Here is a 26,941-nt window from a genome sequence, read left to right as displayed (position 1 = left end):
ATTTTAAAATATGTTTTATCTGCACATAGTGATCCTTACCAAAAGGAGACACGAGCCTTTTTGTATTTTTTGTTTCTACCTTTCTAGGACAGCTTAGTTTCCCCAATAATCCAAGCAGAAACGCTACAGAACTATTTTCAGTCGACTGGGTATCTTATTCCAACCAATAAGGATACCCAGCTGATCTCTAGTGCTAGGCATACAGTCCAGCAAGCATTCTGATACCCCGAATATATTCCTGTCAATATTTGCCATCACAACATTGCTTTTTCAGTCCCCTAATTTGGAAACAGACAAGTTATTCTGAAACATCTTCTACTCTCTTGAATCCACCCTTCTCTCAGAATGGTTAAGGATCAACAATCCCATTAAAGGTTAGAGTAAGCTCTGTACAACGACAAGAAGGTACACTGACAGGAGATCAGTTAGAAAATTTTTGGATAAAGGGAAGAATTATTTGGAGTCGATCATCTTTGCATTTTATAGAAGAAAATCCAGTATCAGTGGTGGCCTGGTGTTTATGTGTTGGATTGGCAGCTCTTTGCATTACTTGGCAGTGACATTGGCTTTGGAAGAAAAGTAAGACTCCAGCTCCTTAGGCTGGTGGAATTTTGCTGCAATGTTCTTTCAACATCACTTGTCAGCCAATTCCAAAAACAGTTTTTACTCTCCTCTGTGGGAGAACATGCATCCCAAGAGATGAAAGGTGGTCTTGTGGTTAAGGAACAGAAATGGGAATCAGAGAATATGCCTTCTAGTCCTGGTTCTGATGCAACCTGTTAGACCTCTGCATAGGCTGACTGCTGCATATTAGCTTCTGTACGTCAGTTCCCTCAATTCTAAAACTGGGGTGATAACACTCACAGGGAAAGTAATTCATGTGTTTAAATCATCTTGATACATTAGATGGAAGCCACTATAAAGGTGCAGAGCATTATTCTTAAACTACCAATACTCAGCATCTCTGTAATGCTAACTAACATTAGCCCTAGAAAGCAGTCATCTGTGACCCAGAGAATACACAGGAGTCATAATAATGACCAAATAGTGGCAAGGGAGGACTGGGGAAAACAGATACTCTTCCCTTAAGTTCCTTTCAAACTATATCTATCAGTTTGCTATTCAGGGTGGATTGATTTAAATCAAAGTGAATCAAAGTGATTTAAATCACCAATTTTAATCATGATCTAAAACAGCAATCAGAAAACCTTGTTTAAATCACCGACTTCAATCTTGTTTTGCATTTGTACTTTTTAGTTATTTTCCTGAAGAAACGTTATTTTGATTGGTTGGCATAATTTGGTACTTTTTGCTAACCAAGAGGATACACTGTAATTATACACATGCTTAACAGGTTTTTATTCAGTTAGGATATGGTGAACGATGCATATCATATTTACTCATGTGGGGTGGGAAACTGTGGGGAAGAGATCTCAAGATTGATGCAAAAATGATATTAATAAAATTATTATAACAAAATATTTTTAAATAATTACAAACTTGTTTGCACCTTTACTGACTATTAAGATAGAGCTACAAGAACATTATAGACATGCTGCTTGGAAATATAACAATGCATATGTTTAACTAGTTATGTTACAAAATGTTAAAGCTAATCAAAGAAATTCCAGAAGGTTTATGCCTCTATCTTCCAAGGACAACCACACTTCAAGACAACAGACCCTGTAAAACACAAACGTTTTAAATAGAGACCTAACTTTAAAAAGGAACGTGCAGTGTGTTATCAGAAAGACTGTTACCTTTTCTGTAACTGGTGTTCTTCAAGATGTGTTGTTCATGTCCCTTCCATATTAGGTGTGTGTGCTCGCCACATGCACCAATGCCAGAAGTTTTTCCTTCAGCGGTATCCATAAGTGACTGGCTCTGGCGCCCTCTGGAGTGGCGCCCGCATGTCACGGTATAAGGGGCGCTGTTGGCTCCCCGCACCTTCAGTTCCTTCTTGCCAGAAACTCCGACAGTGGGGAAGGAGGGCAAGTCATGGAATGGACATGAGCAACGCATCTCAAAGAACACCAGTCACGGAAAAGGCAACTGTCTTTTCTTCTTCAACTGCTTGCTCATGTCCATTCCATATTAGGTGACTCCCCAGTAGTACCCCTGAAGGCGGGTAGGAGTTCAAGGATGTGTAGATTGTAACGCAGCTCTGCTGAACCGAGGGTCATCTCTGGCCTGCTGAATGATGGCATAATGCATCGTAAACGTGTGGACAAAGGACCACGTCATGGCTCTACAGATGTGCTGGATAGGCATGTGAGCCAGGAAGGCCACCGAGGATGCCTGAGCTCTAGTCGAGTGGTCTCTGACAATCGGTGGCAGTGGGATCCCCACCAGATCATAACAGGTCCGTATACAAGAAGTGATCCAGTTAGAAATCCTGTGCGAGGACACCGGAAGGCCCTTCATCCTATCCACTGTGGCGATGAAGAGATGAGTCAACTTATGGAAAGGCTTGGTATGCTCTAGGTAAAAAGCCAAGGCCCTTTGGAAGTCCAGGGTGTGCAGCCACCTCTCCCCACTGGTCTTGTGCGGCTTAGGACAGAACACAGGGAAGAAGGAAGATGTCCTGGTTCATATGGAAGGTAGATACCACCTTCGGCAGGAAGGCTGGGTGGGGCCTCAGCTGGACCTTGTCTTTGTAGAAGACATGTATGGTGGTTTTGAGGTCAAGGCTTTAATCTCAGAGACTCGCCTCGCTGATGTCATCACCACAAGGAAAGCGACCTTCCATGACAGGTGGGAAAGGGAGCAGGAGCCCAGCGGCTCAAAGGGTGGGCCCGTGAGCCTGCAGAGGACCCAGTTAATATCCCACTGTGGGACAGGGGTCCATACCTGTGGGAAGAGTCTCTTGTGGCCTCTCAAGAATCTGACCATCGTGTCATGAGAAAACGCCATCTGGCCCTGGATCAGTGGGTGAAAAACGGAGATGGCTGTGAGATGCACCCTAATGGAAGACTGTGCCAGGCCCCGGTTCCTCAGATGAAGCAGGTAGTCAAAGATAGAGTGTACGGAATAGCATGAGGGAGAGATGCCATGCTTGGACGCCCAGCATCCATTTGGCCAGGTAAGTCAATTTGGTTGAGGGGTTCCTACTCCTCAGGAGGACCTGTTGGACCTCATCTGAGCAGGTCCATTGCTCCGGGTTCAGCCACACACAGCATCCATGCAGAGAGGTGGAGGGATGCGAGGTTGGGGTGCAAGAGCCGACTGTGGTCCTGTGACAGTCGGTCCAGTGGGTTGGGCAGGGGCCAGGGAGGGGCCGCTGTCAGGTTCAGCAGAGTGCTGAACCAGCGCTGGCGAGGCCACACTGGGGCGATCATGATAATCTGTGCCTTGTCTTTCTTGATCTTTCCTAGGACCCTGCTGATGAGAGGAACTGGAGGGAATGCGTACATCAGGTTCCCTGACCACCACAGGAGGAAGGCATCGGAGAGGGAGTCCTTGCCCAGGCCTTGCCGAGAATAAAACCAGTGACATTTCCTGTTTTGTCTGGTGGCAAGCAGATCCACTTGGGGAATTCCCCACCTCTGGGGGATCACTCCGGGTGGAGTGACCACTTGTGGTGAGAGTAAACGTCCCTGCTGAGGTGATCCGTTAGCATGTTCTTGACGCCAGGGAAGTGACAAGCTTCCATATGGATTTCATGGCTGATGCAGAAGTCCCACAGACAAAGTGCCTCTCGGCAGAGAGTCAACAAGCATGCTCCCCCTTGCCTATTGATGTAGAACATCAAGGCTGTATTGTCCGTCAGGACTCTCACCACCTTGCCCGACATGCCAAGTGGATGGCCCTGAGTTCTTTGACATTTATGTGTAACGTCACCTCCTCCGGGGACCACATACCCTGGGTCTGGAGATCACCGAGGTACGCACCCCAGCCGAAGTCTGAGGCATCCGATACCAACTCGATGGAGTGATTGGGGTGTATCGAACGGAACCTCCAAGACCATAGTGTGATCAGTCCACCATCACAGTGAAGCAAGTATCGTCCAGGGGATGGTACCAATCTTCTCTGGACTGGGAATAGACGGTCGCCAGCCATTGCTGCAGGGGTCGCATCCGGAGCCTGGCATGGTGGACAATGTATGTGCATGCTGCCATGTGACCAGCAGATGCAGACAAACCCTGGCCATAGTCAGGGGAAACGTGGAGACTTCCACGATGATGTCAACGTCTGGAACCTTTCTAGCAGCAGGAACGCTCTGGCGCAGGTCAAGTTGAACACCACTCCGATGAACTCTATCCTTTGCACTGCAACTAACAGACTTTTTGTCGTTCACCAGGACACCCAGGAAGCGGCATGTTGCTTGCAGCACAGCAGCATCCTTTTGGACCTGAGACCTGGAGTTGCCTTTGACTAGCCAGTCATCAAGGTACAGGTAGATCTGGATACCCCAACGCCTGAGGTAAGCAGCCACCACTGACATGCACTTGGTAAACACTCTCGGTGCTGCCACCAGGCCGAACGGGAGGACCACAAACTGGAGTGGTGGGGGCCCACCGTAAACTGGAGGAAGTGTCTGTGACCTTGAAAGATCGCTATGCGGAAGTATGCATCCTTCAAGTCAAAGGGGCATGCTAGTCTCCCAGATCCAGGGAGGGGATGATAGATGCCAGAGAGACCATGCAGAACTTAAGCTTTTTTAGGTACTTGTTAAAGTCTCGCAGGTCCAGGATGTACCTTTGGGATTAAAAAGTACTGGGAATAGAACCCCTTGTTCCTGTACTCAAGAGGAACTTCTTCCACCACACCCAGCTGTAGTAACCCCTTTACCTCCTGAGCAAGGAGACTCTCATGAGAAGGGCCCCTGAAGAGGAACGGGGAAGGCGGGTGGGAAGGGGGGGGGGAGAAAGGAACTGGAGGGTATAACCCCATTCCACTGTACTGAGGACCAGCAGTCCAAAGTTATAGCCATCCAGGCAGGGAGGAAGATGGAAAGATGGTCAGAGAACACTGGGAAAGATTGATCCGGGGAATAGTCTGGTAGGTTGCCCTTGGGTGCACCCTCAGAACGACAGTTTGGCTGCTTGCTTGATAGGGGTCAAGCCCGACTGGGCGGAGGCGGGTGGCTTATAGCCCTTGGCTCGCTTGTGGAGCTGGTCCTGCCGAGGCTGGTTCCCCTGGCCCTGAAGTTGCTGCAGTTTGAACCGCTTACACACTGGAGCTGGGACGTAGACACTCAGGGTCTTCAGGGTGATGCGGGAGTCCTTGAGGCCGTGCAACTTGTTGTCCATTTGATACGTAAATAGGGCCCTGCTGTCAAAGGGCAGGTCCTGCAATGACTGCTGGGCCTCGGTGGACAACCCAGAGAGGAGCAGCCAAGAGACTTGCTGCATGGAGAGAGCGGAAGCCATAGTACGGGAAGCAGCAGCAGCATCCGACGCAGCCTGGAGGGCAGCGGTCGTGGCCTCATCGAGGATCGCTCAGAACTCCATCTTGAAAGTCTCAGGGAGCAACCCTTTGAACTTGGCCATGGCTTGCCACATATTAAAATCCTATTGGCCAAGGAGGGCTTGGTGGGTGGCCACACTCAGCTGAAGGCTGGAAGACAAATAAACCTTACATCCAAAGAGATCCAGCCTCCTTGAGTCTTTATTTTTGGGGATGGCCCCGGGTTGTCCTTGCCTCTCCTCATGGTTAACCGCCTCAACCACAAGGGAATTAGGGGCTGGGTGGGAGTATAAGTACTCGTGCCCTTTGGTCGGCAAGAAGTACTTGCATTTGTCCCTTTTAGAGATATGGGCCAGGGAAGAGGGGGTCTGCCACAGGGCATTAGTGATCTTAGTAACCCTTTCATGAAGGGGTAGAGCCACCCTGGCAGGAGCTGAGGAGCAGAGAACGTCAAACAGCATGTCCGAGGGCTCTTCCAATTCCTCTGCCTGAAGTCCCAGGTTAGAAGTGACATTCTTCAAAAGTTCCCGGTGCGCCTTGGCATCGTCTTGAGGAACTGGATGAGGGGGCCCTGTGATAGCCTCATCTGGCAACAACGAGGACAATGCCAGTGCCGTGGCAATCTCCACATCCATTAGTGGTCTAGGAACTTGCTCCCCTAGGTCCTGGACCTGAAGGGTCTTACCCCCCGAAGCCTCAAGCACTGGAGGGGGACAGGATATCGAGGCCGCTGGCTTCTCTGAGGCTCCCAATACTGATCAGGCAGACTGGGAAGGTTGCGTGAACCCTCAAGGGTTCCATGGCTACCATGGCATCGGCTGCTATGCTTGGGGCCATGGGACAGGTTTCGGTGCCAATAATGTAGATGTCAGGGCTTGTCCCACAGACAGGGAACCTCGCTCCGAGCCAGAGCTACCAGCAGAGCAGTCAGTCCCAGGCAACCAAGATTGGGTTGAGCGGTGGCTCTTGTCCAAACGGTGCTGGTCGCTGCATCCAGAAGACGACCAGTCGAAGCAAGACTATCTTGATCAGGCTCTCGGGAACCGATGGCATTTGGTGGATCTGTGGTGGACACCTGGTGATCCACGCCTCTCACTACTCGACTGGTACCAGGACATTGAACGGGATTGGGAGCTACTATGGGCTCGTTGCTGGGAGGATCGTCCTGAGTAGGGCGACCTCCTTCTTGGAGACAGGCGATGATGGCCCAGTGATTGGTGGTCTCTGGTGTCCGATCGGTCTCGGGCCCTTGGAGTCAGTCAGGGATGGTCCTGGAGTTCTTGCCGGGTGGCGCGTGTCTCAGAGGGCCTGCACCAATCTACCAGCGAGGTACGTCTCGAATCCCTTGATTGGTGACCCCAGCGTGGGGACTGAAGAGGACTCCGCTGAGCCTGCCTCTCCAGTCCTGAGGCGTGAAAGCTTTAGGTAGGCGAACGCTGGCAGTACGTCCCTCTCGAAGGGAATGGGAACCACTGACGCGGGTACACAAGCAATGGCATTGGCCTGCAAAAAGCTGAATCATTCATACACATGTGACTTGCCCAGGTGTCTACAAATTCCATCTTATTGCTGTGACTTTGCGCAGAAGAACGAAGGGGTTTCCACCCACAAGAGAGAAAATATAAAAGGCCCTGCAAGCCTCTCCATTTTGTCTTCAGCTGGCTTAAGAGATGGCCGCTCCACCCAAAAGAGATGTCTGAAAGAAACTGGAATAAAAGGACAGTAACTACAGAGGTGTGAGTGATTGCTGGACCCAGACTAGGAAGGAGTCCAGTCTGTGAAAGAAGCTTATTGGAACATTTCTGGGGGTGAGATTTCATCTGTATTCAGTTTCCTACTGAATTAGGCTTAGACTTGTGAATTTTATTTCATTTTGCTTGGTAACTTACTTTGTTCTGTCTGTTATTACTTGGAACCACTTAAATCCTACTTTTTATACTTAATAAAATCACGTTTTGCTTATTAATTAACACAGAGTAGCTGTGCATAGCTCTCTGTCAGTGTTATAGAGGGTGGACAATTTAGGAGTTTACCCTGCATGAGCTTTATACAGAGTAAAATGGATTTATTTGGGATTTGGATCCCATTGGGAACTGGGTATCTGGGTGCTAGAGACAGGAGCACTTCTTAAAGCTGTTTTCAGTTAAAGCCTGTAGCTTTGGGGGACGTGGTTCAGACCTGGGTCTGTGTTTGCTGCAGACTAGCGTGTCTGGCTCAACAAGAGAGGGTACTGAAGTCCCATGCTGGCAGGGAAAATGGGCTCAGAGGTAGTCTCAGCACATCAGGTGGCAGTCCCAAGAGGGTTTCTGTGACCCAACCCGTCACAGAGACTGCAAGGGTCATCGAGTCTAAACCCCTATTAAAAATGTAGGCCTTATTTCCAGCCTGAATTGGTCTAGCTTCACCTTCCAGCTATTGGAGCACGTTGTATTATTCCCTGCTAGATTGAAGAGCCCATTATTAAATATTTGGCCCCCATGTATGTAATTATAGACTGTGATTAAGTCACCTCTTAACCTTCACTTTGCTAAGCAAAATAGATCGAGCTCTTTGAGTCTATTATTATAAGGCATGTTTTCCAATCCTTTAATCATTCTCGTGGCTATTCTCTGAATCCTCTCCAATTTATCATTAACATTCTTCTTGAATTGGGGAAACCAGACCTGGACAAAATATTCAAGCACCAATGCCAAATATAGAGGTAAAATAATCTCTCCACTCCTACTTCAGATTCCTATTTTTATGCGTCCAAGAATAAAATTTGGATTTGGCCACAGCATCGCACTGGGAGCTCATGTTCAACTGATTATTCACCGCGACCCTCAAATCTTTTTCTGCTTCCCAGGACAGAGTCCCCCATCCTATACATATTGGCTTCATTCTTTGTTCCTAGATGTATAAATTTGCATTTAGCCATATTAAAACACAGATTGTTTGCTTGCACCAAGCTTACTAAGCAATCCAAATGTATGTGCATCAGTAACTTGCCCTCTTCATTATTTACCAGTCCCCCAACTGGGGTATCATCTGAAAACTTTCAGTGATAATTTTGTTTTCTTCCAGATCTTTAACAACGTTAAATAACGTAGGGCCAAGAACCAATCCCTTCAGAACCCTACAAGAAACACGCATACAATTATGATTCCCCATTTATAATAGGGTGACTAGATGTCCGGTTTTCGACCACGACATCCAGTCAAAAAGGGATCCTGGTGGCTCCAGACAGCACTGCTGACTGGGCCATTCACTGTCCAGTTGGAGGCGCCGCACCATGGGGCTGGCAGGCTCCCTGCTAGCTCCCGCATGGCTCCCGGAAAGCAGCTGGCATGTTCGGCTCCTAGGCTTAGGGGCAGCCAGGAGGGTCCACGTGTTGCCCTACTCCCCACCCACAGGCGCATCTCCCATTGGCTGGGTCAGGGCAGGAGATGAACTAGCGCAACTCGCGAGTGCTCAGCTGGAGGCTGTTGAGGGGTTGTGGTGTGCACCTCTCCCGCTGCTGCTAGCCCTCTTCTCCTCGTGCTCCTCCTGTGGCTGCTAGGCTCGAGCTGCGGCAAGTGCCCTGCAGCGAACCACAGTCTGTCATCCCATCGCCAGCACCCAGGAGTTTGAGAGGTATGTGCATCTCCATCCCCCTGTCACTGCATCCCTCCCTGTCCCAATCCCCCTCACTGCGTCCCTACCCGCCCCAACCCACCCCTGCATCCCATCCTACTCCCCTTACTGCATCCCTCCCCCATCCCATCCCAACCTGCCTGGCCACACCTACCCATCCCAGCCCTGTACCCCTTACAGCGCTCTCCCACCCATCCTCTCCACCTCCCAGAGCTGCCATGTCCCTCACCCCCCACAGCCCTGCACCCCATTCATCTCCATACACTGCTGCACTCTCATTATGTCCCTATACACCTCTGTACCACCCACAACCTCATGTACCTGTAGCCTTCTGCTTCCCCTGCATCCCCATCCACCCCACATACCCCCACTCTGCTCTCATCCTTGGTCTCTTTCCCGCCCCATCCTCTCTCCCCCACAATCTTTTCCCCTCCAGCCCACTCTCCTCCCTTCCCGGCTGGGTGATTTAGGCAGCCCCTAAATTGATGAGATAATATATGTATGTATTCATTTCATAATACGTTTTAAAAAGAGAATGGAACTCTAAAAGAAATGTATTATTTCTTAAAAATTAAATGTTGTTGACTAGTACTTGCAGAAGAGCCAATGCATCATACATTTCTCCGGACCTTTGTCAAGCTACATTATAACTCTTTGTTGGAGACTCTCTCTTTTTATGTGTATGTCCAGCACCTACCACCCTGGAGCCCTGATCTTAGCTGGGGTCTCGAGGCATTAAACAACAATTGTAATAATAAATAATGTGGAAGTATATGTGTTAGTGCATGCTAGATGTGTACACATTAATACACGTGTGGGAGTCAGGTTCTACAGATTTATTTATATAGGTATCTGGACAGATGTGCATTTCTGGGGTTGTGCTCTATGGATTTGTATTTGGGCTTCAGGACTGGGCCTTTAATGGACCCATTGCAGCTGTGATAATGTGTGGTCCTAATTCCAAACATAAAACTACAATATAGGCATTTAGGAACTAAAAATTTATTAATTGATCTATCATTTCCACAACTGACTACCACTGACAAATGTGAACTGCAGTCCTTTTTCTCATAGATGGAACAGAATTGTTGCACCAACGTTGCATTATACAAAACCTTTATAAAGATAATGTGACATGAATAAATCCTGTTTTGTACTTGTCAAGAGCAATATCTGACAAGTAATTAAGAAAATAGAGCTAAGGGTGGAGCAGATTCTTAGTTTCCCATTTGGATTACCACTTATCCCCCTGAGAAAGTAAAATAGATCCCCAATTTATCTTTTACAAGTTATATTCTTACTAGCTGTCTTACTCACCTGCATTTGAATCTTAAATTCACTTTAAGCTATCACACCTATTCACCCTTTTATCATTCATCCATTTTGTAGAGCAACACCAGCATGCAGGAGTATATGTATATGGCATTGGTGAAACAAATACTGGACTACTGTATCTGATTCTGGTGTCTACATTTTAAATAGAATGTTGAAAAATTGGAGAGGGTGTAGAAGAAGAAGTTTAAAAAGTTTAATTTTCCAGTAGTGTTTAAAATCTCTCCCTGGTGAGATGAAGGGTATTTGAATCACACATTCCACCTCCCATATTCAAACTGTGGCAGCTCCTGGCCTTCTCCTAGTGCCTATTTGGGACTTACAGTGAAAATGAGCACATGAGCGAGGGTGGGGAGAGCAAGCAAAGGAGGGAGGTGGATGGAGTGAGCAGGGGTGGGGCCTCGGGAAGGAGTGGGACCTCAGGGAAGGGTGTTTGGTTTTCTGGAATTAGAAAGTTGGCAACCCTAATTTACAATTACATTTTGAGATCTATCGTTTAGCCATCTTTTAATCCATTTACTGTGTGTCATGTTAATTTTATATCTTTCTAGTTGTTTTTTTTTATCAAAATGTCATGTGATACCAAGTCAAACACCTTACAGAAGTCTAAATATATTACATCATTATTACTACCTTAATCAACCAAACTTGTAACCTCATTAAAAAAGATATCAAATGACAAGTGCATACTTACAAATATGTTAGCTAAATGGAAAGCTCCTAATATAGTTCCTACTGTCACTAATGTGTAAATGGCAAGATGTTTTATGTACCAACATGGAATCTAATGACCTCACTAGACTAGTGTAAGAACCTATTTAACTACAGAATACTTATATTAAAGGGAAATTATTTAATTACTGGCAGTTCACAAACACACTGTCAATCAATTCTGTGAAACAAGAATCATCTCTCCAAAGTCAACAACTTTTACCTATTTAAGCTAAAGATTTTGTAAGAGTTATTTAAGTTAAAAAGAATGTTTTGAGAATTAAAAACCTTCGTATAACAAAAGACTGTTTGGACTTCTTGAAAAAAATTTCATTTTCTTTCAAATTTCAGTAAAATTGAAAGAATATCTCAGAAACTGGACTGAATAAAAAGAAAGAGTTAAAACTAACTTCAAAAGTTATCTGGATCTTCCCTGCCACAAGAAGAATAAAGGTAATTTTAAAAATGTTACATCTTCGTCAAACAGACTGCATATTCAGGAGCTGAAAGTGTCACATAAGCCAACCCTGAAGGCAGGATGTCAATGAAAGGGTGACAACAACCAAATCTGAGTCAAACAAGCCTGAAAGCGGTGTGTTTTTCTAGAATTTCACAAAAATATGAAGAAGAAGAAGGGTATAAAAACTCAGAAGTGAGCAGCCCACACTTACACCTTCTGCTACCCAGCTCAAACACAAGTCTCCGCAAGCAAGCTGCCAAAAACAGATTTCAGAGAAAAGGAGTACTTGTGGCACCTTAGAGACTAACAAATTTATTTGAGCATAAGCTTTCGTGAGTTACAGCTCACTTCATCGGATGAAGACTCGAGAAGAAACCAACACAAGTAAAACCGTCCCAAGATTTCAACATGGATTGGTGAGAGGAAATTAACTAAAACACAGCTAAGGGATTATATTTAAAATGTTTTAAATGATTTCTTAGAATACTGAAATGCTGCTGTAACTTAAAAAAACTGCTACATTGATGACATCTTCATCATCTGGACCCATGGAAAAGAAGCCCTTGAGGGATTCCACCATGATTTCAACAATTTCCATCCCATCATCAACCTCAGTCTGGACCAGACCACACAAGAGATCCACTTCCTGGACACTACAGTGCTAATAAGTGATGGTCACATAAACAGCACCCTGTACCGGAAACCTACTGACTGCTATACTTACCTACATGCCTCCAGCTTTCATCCAGACCACACCACATGATCCATCGTCTACAGCCAAGCTCTACGATACAACCGCATTTGCTCCAACCCCTCAGACAGAGACAAACACCTACAAGATCTCTATCAAGCGTTCTTACAACTACAATACCCACCTGCTGAAGTGAAGAAACAAATTGACAGAGCAAGAAGAGTACCCAGAAGTTACCTACTACAGGACAGGACAGGCCCAACAAAGAAAATAATAGAACCTTCAGCCCCCAACTAAAACCTCTCCAACGCATCATCAAGGATCTACAACCTATCCTGAAGGACGACCTACCACTCTCACAGATGAGACAGGCCAGTCCTTGCTTACAGACAGCCCCCCAACCTGAAGCAAATACTCACCAGCGACCACACACCACACAACAGAACCACTAACCCAGGAACCTATCCTTGCAACAAAGCCCGTTGCCAACTGTGTCCCCATATCTATTCAGGGGACACCATCATAGGGCCTAATCACATCAGCCACACTATCAGAGGTTTGTTCACGTGCACATCTACCAATGTGATACATGCCATCACGTGCCAGCAATGCCCCTCTGCCATGTACATTGGTCAAACTGGACAGTCTCTACGTAAAAGAATAAATGGACACAAATCAGACGTCAAGAATTATAACACTCATAAACCAGTCGGAGAACACTTCAATCTCTCTGGTCACTTGATTGCAGACCTAAAAGTCACAATATTACAACAAAAAAACTTCAGAAACAGACTCCAACAAGAGACTGCTGAATTGGAATTAATTTGCAAACTGGCTTGAATTAGGCTTGAATAAACACTGGGAGTGAATGTGTCATTACACAAAGTAATTCTATTTCCCGGTGTTTATTTTTGACCCCTACTGTTCCTCACACGTTCTTGTCAACTGCTGGAAATGGCCCACCTTGATTATCACCACAAAAGGTTTTTTTTCTCTCCTGCTGGTAATAGCTCATCTTACCTGATCACTCTTGTTACAGTGTGTATGGTAACACCCATTGTTTCATGTTCTCTGTGTATATAAAATCTCCCTACTGGATTTTCCACTGCATACATCTGATGAAGTGAGCTATAGCTCACGAAAGCTTATGCTCAAATAAATCTGTTAGTCTCTAAGGTGCCAGAAGTACTCCTTTTCTTTTTAAAAAACTAAGTTTCTTTTGTTAATCACCAACCAGTTAGACAATGTATTCCTGGAGAGGAGACCGGGGCTAAACATCGGTAAACAGAAATAGTGAAATGTAACTGGATTTAAGATTCTTACTATTCGTAAATGGCCTATCTTAAGACAGCTCCTTAAATGGCTTCTTCTAAGTAACCACTAATTTAAATTTCTTCTTTGATTTAATAGGATTTAGTTAAAATTCCTTACTTTGCCCAGCTATAAACTGTTTAAATTATTAACAACTAGACAGACTTCACTTGCCCTAACATTATTTTGTCTATGCATAAACAGTTTTAAGTATCTAATAAGATACTAAAATTGAATTCCCAAGAATTTTGGAAAGTAATATATTTTGGTCTAAACTTATCAGGTGAAAAGTGCCCCAAAAGGCAGTTCACTCATGTACGTAAACTCTGTTAAAAGTTCCCCAGACAGACATTTGGAAGAGACTGTACCAAAAGGAACCAGTTTATTGTTTGAGTTCAGTCATTTGTGTGGTTTTGTCTAATTCCTTCTTCTTATTATTCTTTTTTTTAAAAAACAACAATCATGGTTAATAACTGTGATTGTTTTACTTGGACTCAATCATAGTATTCCCTAAGACATGTAAAAGAACGCCCGTGATTAAATAGTTAGAACCACACCCCTGAGCTGGTGGTCAGAGATACTATTAGTAGAGCCAGCCTACCATTTCTTGTTCTTCTAAACTAAATATTTTTAGTAATTTCAAAAATAAAATTGCCTGGCATCCAACAATTTAAAACTAATCCTTTTGACCCTACATTCATGATTTGTGTCAAGCTGTATTTGGATGGAAATTGGAATTCAATTAAAAATGCATAAAAAAGCATTTTAAATTATTAGTTTAAACATACCTACTTTAATTGTGCTGGATACAGCAGAAAAAAGTTTAGGAAAACATATAAAGATTGAAAATTAACTGATTTATAAAACAAAAGCAGCATTATCTGTAGATTGTGAAATGAATTGCTTGTTGCTGGTCACCATGTCTTTCAAGATTTTAGACTAGTAGATCAGATTCTGTCACACCCCATTGGTATTCACAGATCAGAGGATGAAAACAAGATTTCCTGTGTTTTCAGCACCCTATTGGTTTCTCAACTTTCAATTATCTAGTCATAGAACTGAACTGGTTTAATACACTGGAAAAAAAAATTCTCTCTGCTCCTGCAGAAGAGAGGATACTGCTGTCAAAAGCTGGTTTAGCGCTTCAACAAACTGGGGACCGAGGTTCTTAGCCAGTGACTTCCAACAGTTCAGAAGTCTGATTTTCTTTAAAACTTCAACAGTAAACAAGTATTAACTGAATAATGTTTTTTATTTAATTGAAATTATTTTAGTAGATTATAGTAAATTCATCAAGATTAGAGTCCAACCCAAGAAAAGTGCAAAAAGTCCAAAAAGAGTCCAACCCAAGAAAAGTGGCAGGGGTCATAAAGGAAAATGTTATGGGTTGTGATAGAGGATATGGCATTGAAGAGCACTTTGGAGGGAGAGGACTGGTACAGTGGACCTCATCTGAATGGATAAATATAAGGAAGAAGAGTAATTTTATGCCTTAGCATAGATTGTTATAATTAAAAATTTAATTTAAAATAACTTTAAAGTAGTATTTAATTTAAATTTTAAAAAATCTCGTTTTAATCACTGATTTTAATCCATCTACTTTTATAGCACCCATCATCATAATATCTAAGCACTTCCCACATAAACTACATGGGCACAGCGAGATTTCTAATGGACTTCAGGAAGCCTTCTTCTCTTCTCCTTTCCTGGGTTGTAGGTACTTCTTTTCTTTTTTCTTCCCTGCTATTTCAATTTAACAACTTAATTTATTTGAATTGCTCTGGTTATGTGGGGAGGCTCTCTCACTAGACAGTACTGTCACTTCACAGTTCCCGCTCACTGGATGACATTTTCAAAATAATAATACATAGCACATAAACATACTCCTTGAATATATGAATGTTCTGCCATGACTAAAATAACCCAGAATCTGTTTAAATATGCAAACTTATAAATTAACTGACAATACCCTTTTTCTTAGTGCCTTTGAACATTCATGTCAGTCAGCAGCACAGATATAAAACTGCTGAACTCCTACCACAACAGAAGCAAAGAATAACCCTCAAACACATGAAAGCTTTCATTATCAGGAAATGCAGTGAACTACATTCAGTATGTGCCCTCAGGCATGGAGGAATAAACAAGTTATATTGTAAAATAAAAACAAACAAAAAAAAAGATCTAATCCCTTCACATAAAGGATATTGTTGGGAAAATATCAGAAGACAGGACCTGCTTTGAAAGCTATAGAATCACCTTTCATTAATTTAATAACATAATACTGCCCAGTCACACATTTTCCTGCATCACAGGTTAACAACTATTCAACATGTCAAATTAAGGCTACATTAATAAACAGATTAAAAACAGAGATCTGGAGTTAAACAAAGAGTTCATTTTCTTACAATATGTTTAAAGGGCTACCATCAATTAAAAACACTTTTGTCTAATTTATTTTTAACTTAAATTGTTACTAGAATACTATGACTGAAAGAATTTTTTTTCATGTTTTTATAAATTTAATTACTTTGTGCACTTGGTGTTTTTCCATAGTCAGTTTAACTATTTCCTCTAGGTAGATAGTTAGATCACTATTTCTGTGGGTCTTTCACATCACAGCAGGGAACAGCTTGTTTTGTTTTGTTTTTTCAACAGGAAAATATGGTTGTAGGTGTAGCATCTGAGACTCGTGTAACTGATTAGGTTTCAAGATGGTGTCCCTTTAAAATACAATTTATCATGAGAATTTCACTCCTTTCCAAACTAGTCAACATAAACCAAAACCAAACAAAACCCTTCTAGGAAGGAGCCCCCCCTTCCCCGCCTGTTCTGGCCAACCAGTTGCCAGATTACTTTTCTGCCTCAATGTCCTTTTTCACTCCAGGCATATAAAAGAGTTTAACAAAGATTTTGGGGGTGACACAATGCTAACCAGAAACAGGCTTTGTAATCATGTCTGACAAACCGAGAAGATAACCAGGCATATCATGCAGGGCTCAGTAGACTTAGCTGGGGAGAAGAAATGTTTGAGAATTCTGATGCTCTCACAAAACAGTCAATAGCAAAAATGACTTTTCATAAAGCAGAACCAATTAACCCATGTCTTACATGTAATGACATCCCTCAGCATTGTGGAACTGCAGCACGTACTGTGTTGTTTAACGAAGAGTCTAGGCATATGGTGACAGAGTTACAGTGATGTGGTATCATTGCCTTAACTTTTTGTTTTACTCCTATACTTTTATGGCTTTGTATCTGCAATATTTTACCATGTCAGTTTTGTTCCTTTATTATAAATATATATGCATTGCGTCTAAAAGATTCTAACCTGTGATTAGGCCTTGACCTTGAATACTTTATAAAAGTGATTATGACAGTCAAATCAGTGTTAACACAGGAAAGAAATTCTGCAAGATACTCAACATAATATGGAATAGACAAAAAAAAGAGAACGCGAGAGGAAAAAGAGGGGAGAAAGAGAGAAAAGCTAAAGACAGAAGAGAAGGAAAGAGAAATAACATAAAAGGGATGGGAATGGATCAACAGGACATGGTGAGAAAGATGATAGAGGAAGGAAGACATACAGGGGAAACGGAACAAGATAAATGATAGAGACAAAAAAAAAGACAGGAGATATCAGACTGATTATATTTTGCTCTCATTCACTCACAAACGGAGGCTATAAATCAAGCATCCTACCTTCAGTTTGGACCAAGATTGCAAGACAACTAAGATCAGTTGTACTCTGTTACTCTGACCAGGCTATAAAGATCTATAAGAGCCACACATAGTTATGAAATGGAAGAATGGCTTTTTCCTTTCTGAACCCTCTAGAATCCATCACTAAATCTGTTATACAATTCTACTGCTTCCAAAATCCTAAAATCTAAATGGTTAGATGCTGATGTGCTTAAAATTTCAGCTCCCCCTCCCCCCCCCCCCCAGAGTTGCTTTAGGCAGATGGATGCTCCTGCCCTGGATACTAGTGCTCACTACTTGTATTTAATTGCTATGAGTGAGTGGAAAATTAGATAGTGAGCAATATGGCTCATACTAGTGACATGTTTCCTTTTTGAATCTTGTGTATTTACTTTTATTGAGGGAAGAAGGATCCAGATTACAAGTGCTTTGGCTCATTTTCTCTCTCTTTGTCTTTCTGACAAATGTTACTTGTGTCCGACATTTTTATATGAGCATTGCACTTCTAAATAGCTTTTAATTGCTTTGGTCTGATTATTTTTGGGCTTCCTAATGCTAATGTTGTATTTATCATACAGTATTTTTATAATCATGTTTGACACCTTTGCCTCTAGGTGCTATGGCTTAACTTGTAAAATCAAAAGAATAAAATACCAAACAACATTTCTATTTTTTAAAAACTTATAAAGATATCAAAGAATGTTGCAAATCAAAGAAATTAGTTTTTGCCACTGTGGAGTCTACGCTCTCCAGCATTTATATTTGTATGTTGAGATTATTTGACTCACATAACACTTGTATTTTTCTGTTTTTTAGGATATTTAAGAACTCTCCTAGGTCGGCTTGCCTGAGCCTTTATAACCTAGGTTAGTTCAGATGATATCTGTCCAAGTTTGGGATCTTTCAATTCGAGAAATTTACACTGGAAAGGTCAAAAGGTTTATTAGGATTCCTATTATTTACAGATGCTTAGTTCTGTTTTGAAACACAAATACTGTATAAATTATTCAGAATAGGATTTTATGCATCAACATAACTGTGTCAGAGATGCACAGAATATGGTCTAAAGGCCAAATGAGGCCCACATAGTCACAAATTGCTACCACAAGGTACACTCTTCCTGCAACTACAGGTCAGGGCAAAACTAGTTTACTGATGCCATTTTTATTGCTGAAAAACATAAGCAATTCATCTATCAAGGAAGAACTGAAATACTATGGTTGTGTGCAAATACTATAGCTATGTGATTTTTTTCTTAAAAATTTGAAATGCATATAAATATATAAGGGAGCAACCCCACCCATCACAGCAAGTTACCAGTGCAGCCCTCAGTATCACAAAGTTTGAGCTTACCTGACTTACATAAAACTTTGCCACCCCTTGTTAATCTTATATGTACCTTCCCCTCACATCCGGTAAAGCTTTCAAAGCAGTTGCTTGACACTGTGGAGTTCATCACCTTTCAAGATTCTCAACTGGATAATTGAAAACTGTATTTGTTGCTATTTTAGTTGTTCTTTGTATCCTGCCTTATTAGAGATATGCATAAGAGAAATCAGTAATGGAAAGACAACATTCAGTTTGGGATAAGTAATCATTTATATATTTTACTTCCTAAGAACATTGTTTAACACAAATATCCTATTACAAAATTATTGTATTAAAAAGATTTAGTGTTACTGTATGAGATGCATGCAACCAGCATTTTAAGTCAAAATACTTATTTCTGGGAAACAGAGCTGTGATTCAGCAAGGGTAAGGGTAAGTGCCAGGGTAAGAGACTTTGTCCATAGTTCTAAAAGCCAATTGACATCTCTGTTCCCAGTATGCAGACCAGTACCTACATAAAAGACAACACTAATATACAGAAGGCATTGAAATATATCACTCTGAAAAGTACTGAGAGGTTTTTAAAAGTGACAACTGATTTTCTAGTGGCAGCCAAACCTACAGTAACAATTTTTTCGTCTACCCAGGCTGATCTCCTGCTAGAACCTGCAGGCCAAATAGATGGCTTCTTATAGGTTTCTGTATAGCTAATATCAGTCTAAGTGGAAAATCAGTCATACTCAGTGATCATTGCTTTGTTACACAGAAGGCATTAGTAAATGTTAATACCTGTTATAAATTTAAAACAATAGAATTAAAGGGCAGTAGCATTGAAATAGTTTTGTTTTCTTGTATCACTGTTATGCTCTGAAAGTATGATTTTCCAGAGGACCACACTGATGAGTGTTTATGGGGGAGGTGCAATGGCTCAAGCCTCAAGGGAATGTATCACATGAAAGCTCTCAAATATCAGGTCCGTTTGGACCAAATACTGGCTAGGAAGCAACTGAAACCTCCACATGGTAAAGATGGTTAGGAAGGATAGACCTACTGTTTTCAGAACGATACTTTCAGATAAGGACTCATCCTTGGAGATTGTATAACTAGAATGATACCTATTCCAGGCGAAGGTGCAGTAAATAGACAACATACGTTTCCCTTAACAATCCATAATCTCCACCGCCAAAATTTACTAAGAGAAAAATCCTGCCTCCTTCACCATGGATGGGTGAATGCTCTAGCAGTGTAACTGATGCCGTTCTACTGCACACCATGGATGTGAAGGATTAAAGGGGGAGTGGGTGGAGACTATATAGGAAATACATGGCCCTTGAGTGGAATGGAGCCCTACTGTGCAAGAGCTCTCACATAGCATCAGGGAGGACACAGATGGAATCTGGGGCCAGAAGATCTGCTGCACCTGTGCTGATCCTCTGGTGTTCACTACCACAGGAGAGGGGCCATGTACTGGGGGCCACAGGGCACCATTGGTCTGAAATGGCCTCTGCAGCCTGGGAAGAGGATTTCTTCTCATTACCCCATTACACACATGCCCATTGACCAGGCCAGCTGCTAGGGCTGGGAATGTTGTTGAGATTTTGGCCTTGGGTGACCTATGCCTTCAAAGGGGACACAAGTATATACAAATAGTGCAAAAGATATTGTCAAGACAAGAACAAATTCTACCTCTATTCAGGAAAATCTTACATTATGAAAACAAAGTTTTAAAAATTTCTCCATTTATGTCCTTAATTTCGCTTTCTTGTCAGATTGAGCAATAAAACTATGTCAGCCAGTATCACTTTTTCCAGTTCTCAAGTATGGTGCTGTCAGGCTTGGATTCCAAACAATGCAGGAGAATTTGTTACACACAATTTTGTGTAACCATTTCTATTTATATTGGGTTTTGTAAACCTCTTTTCTTACAAAATCTAAACTTTGGGTCAAAACTACTTGACAGTATTTCTTTAAAAAGGAAGTGGGAAAAGGTGAATTCTCTAGAAGAAATTGAAAGAATTAAACTTGTGATAACAGGAGCACGGCATAACTCTTTCAAAATAAGGAATGAAAATGACCTGATTTGAAATAACTCAGCTCCTTCACTGATAAATAAAGGATGGAAAGATTTTACCAAGAAATTTATCAACATGGTGAACGTGACTATGTCCAAATCACAATACACACTGAAATAAATATAATCACAGCTACATGAAAGCTTGGCACTGTTCTCTAGGGATTTTGTTTGATCAAAAAAGCAGCGTTTAAAGTTTTCTAATGCATGAATTATACATTTTTAAATTACAAAATTATAGACATAAAATGTTGCATACAGATTAAGCCCTGCTCAGCACAGGCTAACACCATAGTTTTCTAATGAAGTAAATGCTTAAAAAGTGACCCAAAGAAAGAAATTAAACTCAGACTACAGTAGTTCATTAGATTACAGACAGAAAATTTATACCTACAAAGGGTAGGTATAAATAGTCAGTTTTCAGAATGGAGACAGGTAAATAGTGGTGTCCCCCAGGGGTCTGTTCTGGGACCAGTCCTATTCAACGTGTTCATAAATGATCTGGAAAAAGGGGTAAACAGTGAGGTGGCAAAATTTGCAGATGATACAAAATTACTAAAGTTAGTTAAGACCCAGGCAGACTGTGAAGAGCTACAAAAGGATCTCTCAAAACTGGGTGACTGGGCAACAAAATGGCAGATGAAATTGAATGTTGATAAATGCAAAGTAATGCACATTGGAGAATGTAATCCCAACTATACGTATACAGTGATGGGGTCTAAATTAGCTGTTACCACTCAAGAAAGATCTTGGAGTCATTGTGGATGATTCTCTGAAATCATCCACTAAATGTGCAGCGGCAGTCAAAAAAGCGAACAGAATGTTGGGAATCATCAAGAAAGGGATAGATAATAAGACAGAAAATATCATGTTGCCTCTATATAAATTCATTGTACACCCACATCTTGAATACTGTGTGCAGATGTGGTTGTCCCATCTCAAAAAAAGACATATTGGAATCGGAAAAGGTTCAGAAAAGGGCAACAAAAATGATTAGGGGTATGGAACAGCTTCCATGTGAGGAGAGATTAATAAGACTGGGACTTTTCAGCTTGGAAAAGAGACGGCTAAGGGGAACTATGATTGAGGTCTATAAAATCATGACTGGTGTAGAGAAAGTAGATAAGGAAATGTTGTTTACTACTTCTCATAACACAAGAACTAGGGGTCACCAAATGAAATTAATAGGCAGCAGATTTAAAACAAACAAAAGGAAGTATTTCTTCACACAACACACAGTCAACCTGTGGAACTCCTTGCCAAAGGATGTTGTGAAGGCCAAGACCATAACAGGATTCAAAAAGGAACTAGATACATTCATGGAGGATAGGTCCATCAATGGCTATTAGCCAGGATGGCCAGGAATGGTGTGTCCCTAGCCTCTGTTTGCCAGAAGATGGGAATGAGCGACAGGGGATGGATCACTTGATGATTACCTGTTCTGTTCATTCCCTCTGGGGCACCTAGAATTGGCCACTGTCAGAAGACAGGATACTGGGCTAGATGGGCCTTTGGTCTGACCCAGTAGGGCCATTCTTATGTTAAAATATTTGACCAAATCTGTGGCATTTTAAAGTACCATACACAGACCTACTCTACTGAAAGGCAGCAAAAATTATTTGAAATGAATGGCCTGTGATTGTCTCATGAATTATGATTTGGAGACTATAAATCAGCCAGTTCCAGCTATGAGTAACGGCTTTATAAAGAAAGTTTTCTACAGTAACACAAGCTCCAATGTAGAAACATTCAATTACTACTAAATACCCTTGTGTGCCCTCTCTCCACAACCTCTCTTTTTATAATATACATTACAAAAATACTGTGTTATAGGCAACACTACCAGTTCCACCAATAGTTAACCTGCCCGACACATCACACTATAACACCCTGGTTTCAGTTGCTTATAACTTTGCCAGACTTCAGCTGCTCAGGCTGAAATTTCCAATACCACGTACCTGACTGCCTCGAGCTGAATTTTTATTTGGAAAGTTTAGGCAAAACTGGTTCAGTTATTTTGAGAACAAAATTAAGAAAAATAAATTGGCTTGCTCATGTTAAAAAAAAATCCTTACAACCTTTTCTTTAAGAAGCTATGTGCCTTTTTCTGCTCCTGTAAAAACATGCCCAAATTTGGCCACTCTCTCACTTGTTCAGGACAATTTGGCAGCTAGATACTCTCAAGTGTCCATCTGTGCTAGGGATGCTCAAACCTGGGGCTGAACAACTGGAACTGGAACAAGTGGCACTGCAGACTGAGAGAAAAGAGACAGTCTTTCCTCTGCTCTCAATGCTTCCCTGGCTGGAATCCAGTAGTGTGGAGGAGGAAACAGCCTGACTTGAATGAATAAGGATAAGACCCAGATGAAAGGGCAATAGTAAATAGGAGCCAGGGAGGTGGAACTGTGCTCCACATCCCATGCAGGAGAGCAACACTGGTTCCACTGCCATATACTGTAGGCCTGGCAGGATCTGCCCTGGGAACCCGAGTTTCAAGGTCATTCAAGTCTTCCATTGAAATTTTTATTCCTTAAGCAAAAAGTTGTGGGTTTTCCTCCCCCACTCCCATTTTGGTGTGTGCAAAATTCTGTGATTTCACTATGTCTTGCCAACTTTATTTTTGAAAAGTCTTAGAAATATCCCATTCAACAGTAACCAGACTGCAATTTACCTCACCCACAGCACATTCTGGCCCCAAAATACTAAGACATTTGTCAACCATTGTTCGGATTCCTAACACTGTTTGGAAAGCTGGCCTTCTGCGTTATCAGCATTGAACAGTTTTGCCTTAAGCAAATAAATATGTTTGTAGAGACAGTATTTGAGCTAGAGATGCAAGAGTCCCCAGGAACTGAAACAACTCATTTAGCATTTTTCTCACATTCAACAATTTGTACTTGTCGCACATGCCATGATTTCAAAATATCTTCTTGAACTGTTAAAATAGACTGTCATTATTTAGATTTTTAAAGTCTTGAAGAAGTATACTAAAATACAATATTATCACGTTGTCTTTTGTTTATATGCTGCTGGGTACATTTCAGCGTGGAAGTTAGCAACAAGGCAAGTAATTCCCAAAATTAACCATTCTTGTGCTGAAAATGTAACCCTAAACTCAAAGCTCAGCGATGGAACATCTACATATTTAAAACAAAGCACTTAAGTCATTACGTTGGAATAAATAAGTAGAATGTAACCTTTGTTATTATAACATAGTTAATGGTAGTTTGTAATTTTAATTGTTTTATAACAAATAAGGTATTTCTCAATAGACCTGTACATTTATAGCAGCCCTATCAACTTCATTAGGCCCAAAATCTGTCCCCTCTAAAAACTTTTGAAAGGATTGGACTGGAGTGAGACACACCTATCTTTACGTTATTGTGTTAAAATTCCCCCATGTTAATTATACCAGTCTCGTCTGATCCCAAAGGTTCACACCCATATCACAAAAATCCTGAGATCAATGGAACTGCACTCACTTGTGCCAGGACTGAATTTGATATTTAACACATTTTCGACTGAGTATTCGGGGCGCCTCTGGGGGGTAGGAAGTAAAATGGGGCCACCCAGGAACATACCTTCCCACTAGAACCTCTAAGACTCAGACTGAGGCCTGGTCTACACTATGGGGTTAGGTCGATTTTAAAATGAATGCGTCCACACAACCAACCCCATTCCGTCACCTCCTCCCTGCCAAGAGTAGCAGCACTAAAATTGACCTTGCTGGGTCGAATTTGGGGTAGTGTGGACACAAATCGACGGTATTGGCCTCTGGGAGCTATCCCACAGTGCTCCACTGTGACTGCTCTGGACAGCACTTTGAACTCCAATGCACTAGCCAGGTACACAGGAAAAGCCCCGGGAACTTTTGAATTTCATTTCCTGTTTGGTCAGCGTAGGAAACTCAGCTGCACAGGTGACCATGCAGTTCCCCCAGAATCACAAATGAGTTCCAGTATGGACCGAAAGGGAGACACTGGATCTGACTGCTGTATGGGGAGAAGTATCTGTGCAGGCAGAACTCCGATCAAAAAGAAGAAATACAAATATATTTGCCAAAATCTCACAGGGCATGTTGGAGAGAGGCTACAACAGGGACACACAGCAGTGCCACATGAAAGTTAAGGAGCTGAGGCAAGCCTACCAAAAGACAAAGGAGGCAAATGGTGGCTCCGGGTCAGAGCCCCATACATGCCGCTGCTATGATCAGCTGCATGGCATTCTAGGAGGGGACCCTACCACTACCCCACCACTGTCCGTGGACACCTGTAAAGGGGGAGTCTCACGCAACACAGAGGAGGATTTTGAGGATGAGGAAGAGGAGGAGGAGGAGAATGCGCAGCAAGCAAGCAGTGAATCCGTTCTCCCCAGTAGCCAGGACCTTTTCACCACCCTGGAGCCAATACCCTCTGAAGGCGGGATCCCTGACCCTGAAGCTGGAGATGGCACCTCTGGTAAGTGCGCATTTGTAACTACAGTACAGGGTTTAAAAGCAAGAGTGTTTAATGTTTGATTTGCCCTGAAGAATTGGGATGCATTTGCGACCAGTACAGCTACTGGAAAAGTCTGTTCATATGTCTGGGGATGGAGCGGGAATCCTCCAGGGACATCTCCATGAAGCTCTCCTGGAGGTACTCTGAAAGTATTCTGGAATCATTGCAGCACAAAGCATGGCAGCGAATGGTCCTGGGTTTTGGTCGCATTCAAGCAGCATTCGGTCTATATCTTTCTGTGTTAGCCTCAGGACAGTGAAATCATTCGTGGTCACCTGGTTGAAATAGGGGAATTTTTGTAAGGGAACAGTAAAAGGACCCCGTTCATGCTGGGCTGTTTGCGCTTCGCTAAAATGGATCATCCCAGAGAATAGCCACACGGTGGGGTAGGGGGAGGGGTGTGCTGCACATCCACCCCAAAACCACAGCCCCTCCTTTTAAATGTGAAACCCAACCCATCACTTGCTATGGGAAAGGATGGCGCTGCAGTTTGAACCATTCCCACATGTTATGCGTAAGAAGGCATCCCCATGTACCCTTTGCCTTACCATGGCTGCATGGAAACGGAATTCTGTTGCCCAGCCATGTGTGATGTGTCACCATACCAGCAGGCGCTCAATATAAAAGGCAAAATGCAACCTTGTACCTAAAGCACCTGTGCTGTCTGCTGTGAATTGCTTCATTCACTGTGAAAGTCTCCCTTTTGTTCTCAGAAATGTATCTCCTTAAATTTTACTCTTCCTTTTTATCTCCCCCCAGATGCAAATGTTCTCAGGTTCCCCCATCATTTCTGTCCCTGAGGTTATCACAGATTAGCAAGTTAAAAAAACGCACTCGCGATAACATGTTTTCCGAGCTCATGCAGTCCTCCTGCACTGATAGGGCACAGCTGAATGCATGGAGGCATTCAGTGTTAGAGGCTAAGAAAGCATTAAGTGAGCGCAAAGAGCAGATGTAGGAAGCGATGCTCAGGCTAATGGGGGAGCAAAAGGACATGATGAAGAGTCTGGTGCAGCTGCAGGAAAGCCAACAAGAGCACAGACCCCCGCTGCATCCATTGTACAACCCCCTGACCTCCTCCCCAAGTTCCATATCCTCCTCACCCAGACACCCAAGAACACGGGGGGGAAGGCTCCGGACACCCAGCCACTCCACTCCAGAGGATGGCCCAAGCTGTCATTCAAACAATTTGATTTGAAGGATTCTAGGTGGACTCCTCCTGAAGGTGGAAACAACAGACTGGACTTCTACATAGAGTGCTTCCGCCGACATGCACGGGCTGAAATTGGGGAAAAGCAGCATCACTTGCCGCATAACCTCAGCTGTGCAGAACACAATGCCATCCACAGCCTCAGAAACAACTCTGACATCATAATCAAAAAGACTGACAAAGGAGGTGCTGTCGTCATCATGAATAGGTTGGAATATGAACAAGAGGCTGCTAGGCAGCTCTCCAACACCACTTTCTACAAGCCATTACCCTCTGATCCCACTGAGGGTTACCAAAAGAAACTACAGCATTTGCTCAAGAAACTCCCTGAAAAAGCACAAGAACAAATCCGCACAGACACCTCTGGAACCCCGACCTGGGGCATTCTATCTGCTACCCAAGATCCATAAACCTGGAAATCCTGGACGCCCCATCATCTCAGGCATTGGCACCCTGACAGCAGGATTGTCTGGCTATGTAGACTCCCTCCTCAGGCCCTATGCTACCAGCACTCCCAGCTATCTTCGAGACACCACTGACTTCCTGAGGAAACCACAATCCATCGGTGATCTTCCTGAAAAAACCATCCTGGCCACTATGGATGTAGAAG

General features: G+C 42.9%; 1 protein-coding gene across 5 annotated transcripts in view; it reads right to left on the bottom strand.

The window, feature by feature from the left end:
* RABGAP1L (RAB GTPase activating protein 1 like) overlaps positions 1-26,941 on the bottom strand; it is a 560,046-nt gene that overhangs the window by 219,011 nt on the left and 314,094 nt on the right. The gene's annotated exons all lie outside the window — the stretch shown is intronic.

The sequence above is a fragment of the Eretmochelys imbricata genome, chromosome 8 (genome assembly GCF_965152235.1).
Source record: "Eretmochelys imbricata isolate rEreImb1 chromosome 8, rEreImb1.hap1, whole genome shotgun sequence".
NCBI lineage: Eukaryota > Metazoa > Chordata > Testudines > Cheloniidae > Eretmochelys > Eretmochelys imbricata.
The sequence above is the reverse complement of the archived record's forward strand: the minus strand, read 5'-3'. Positions and strand labels throughout refer to the sequence as shown.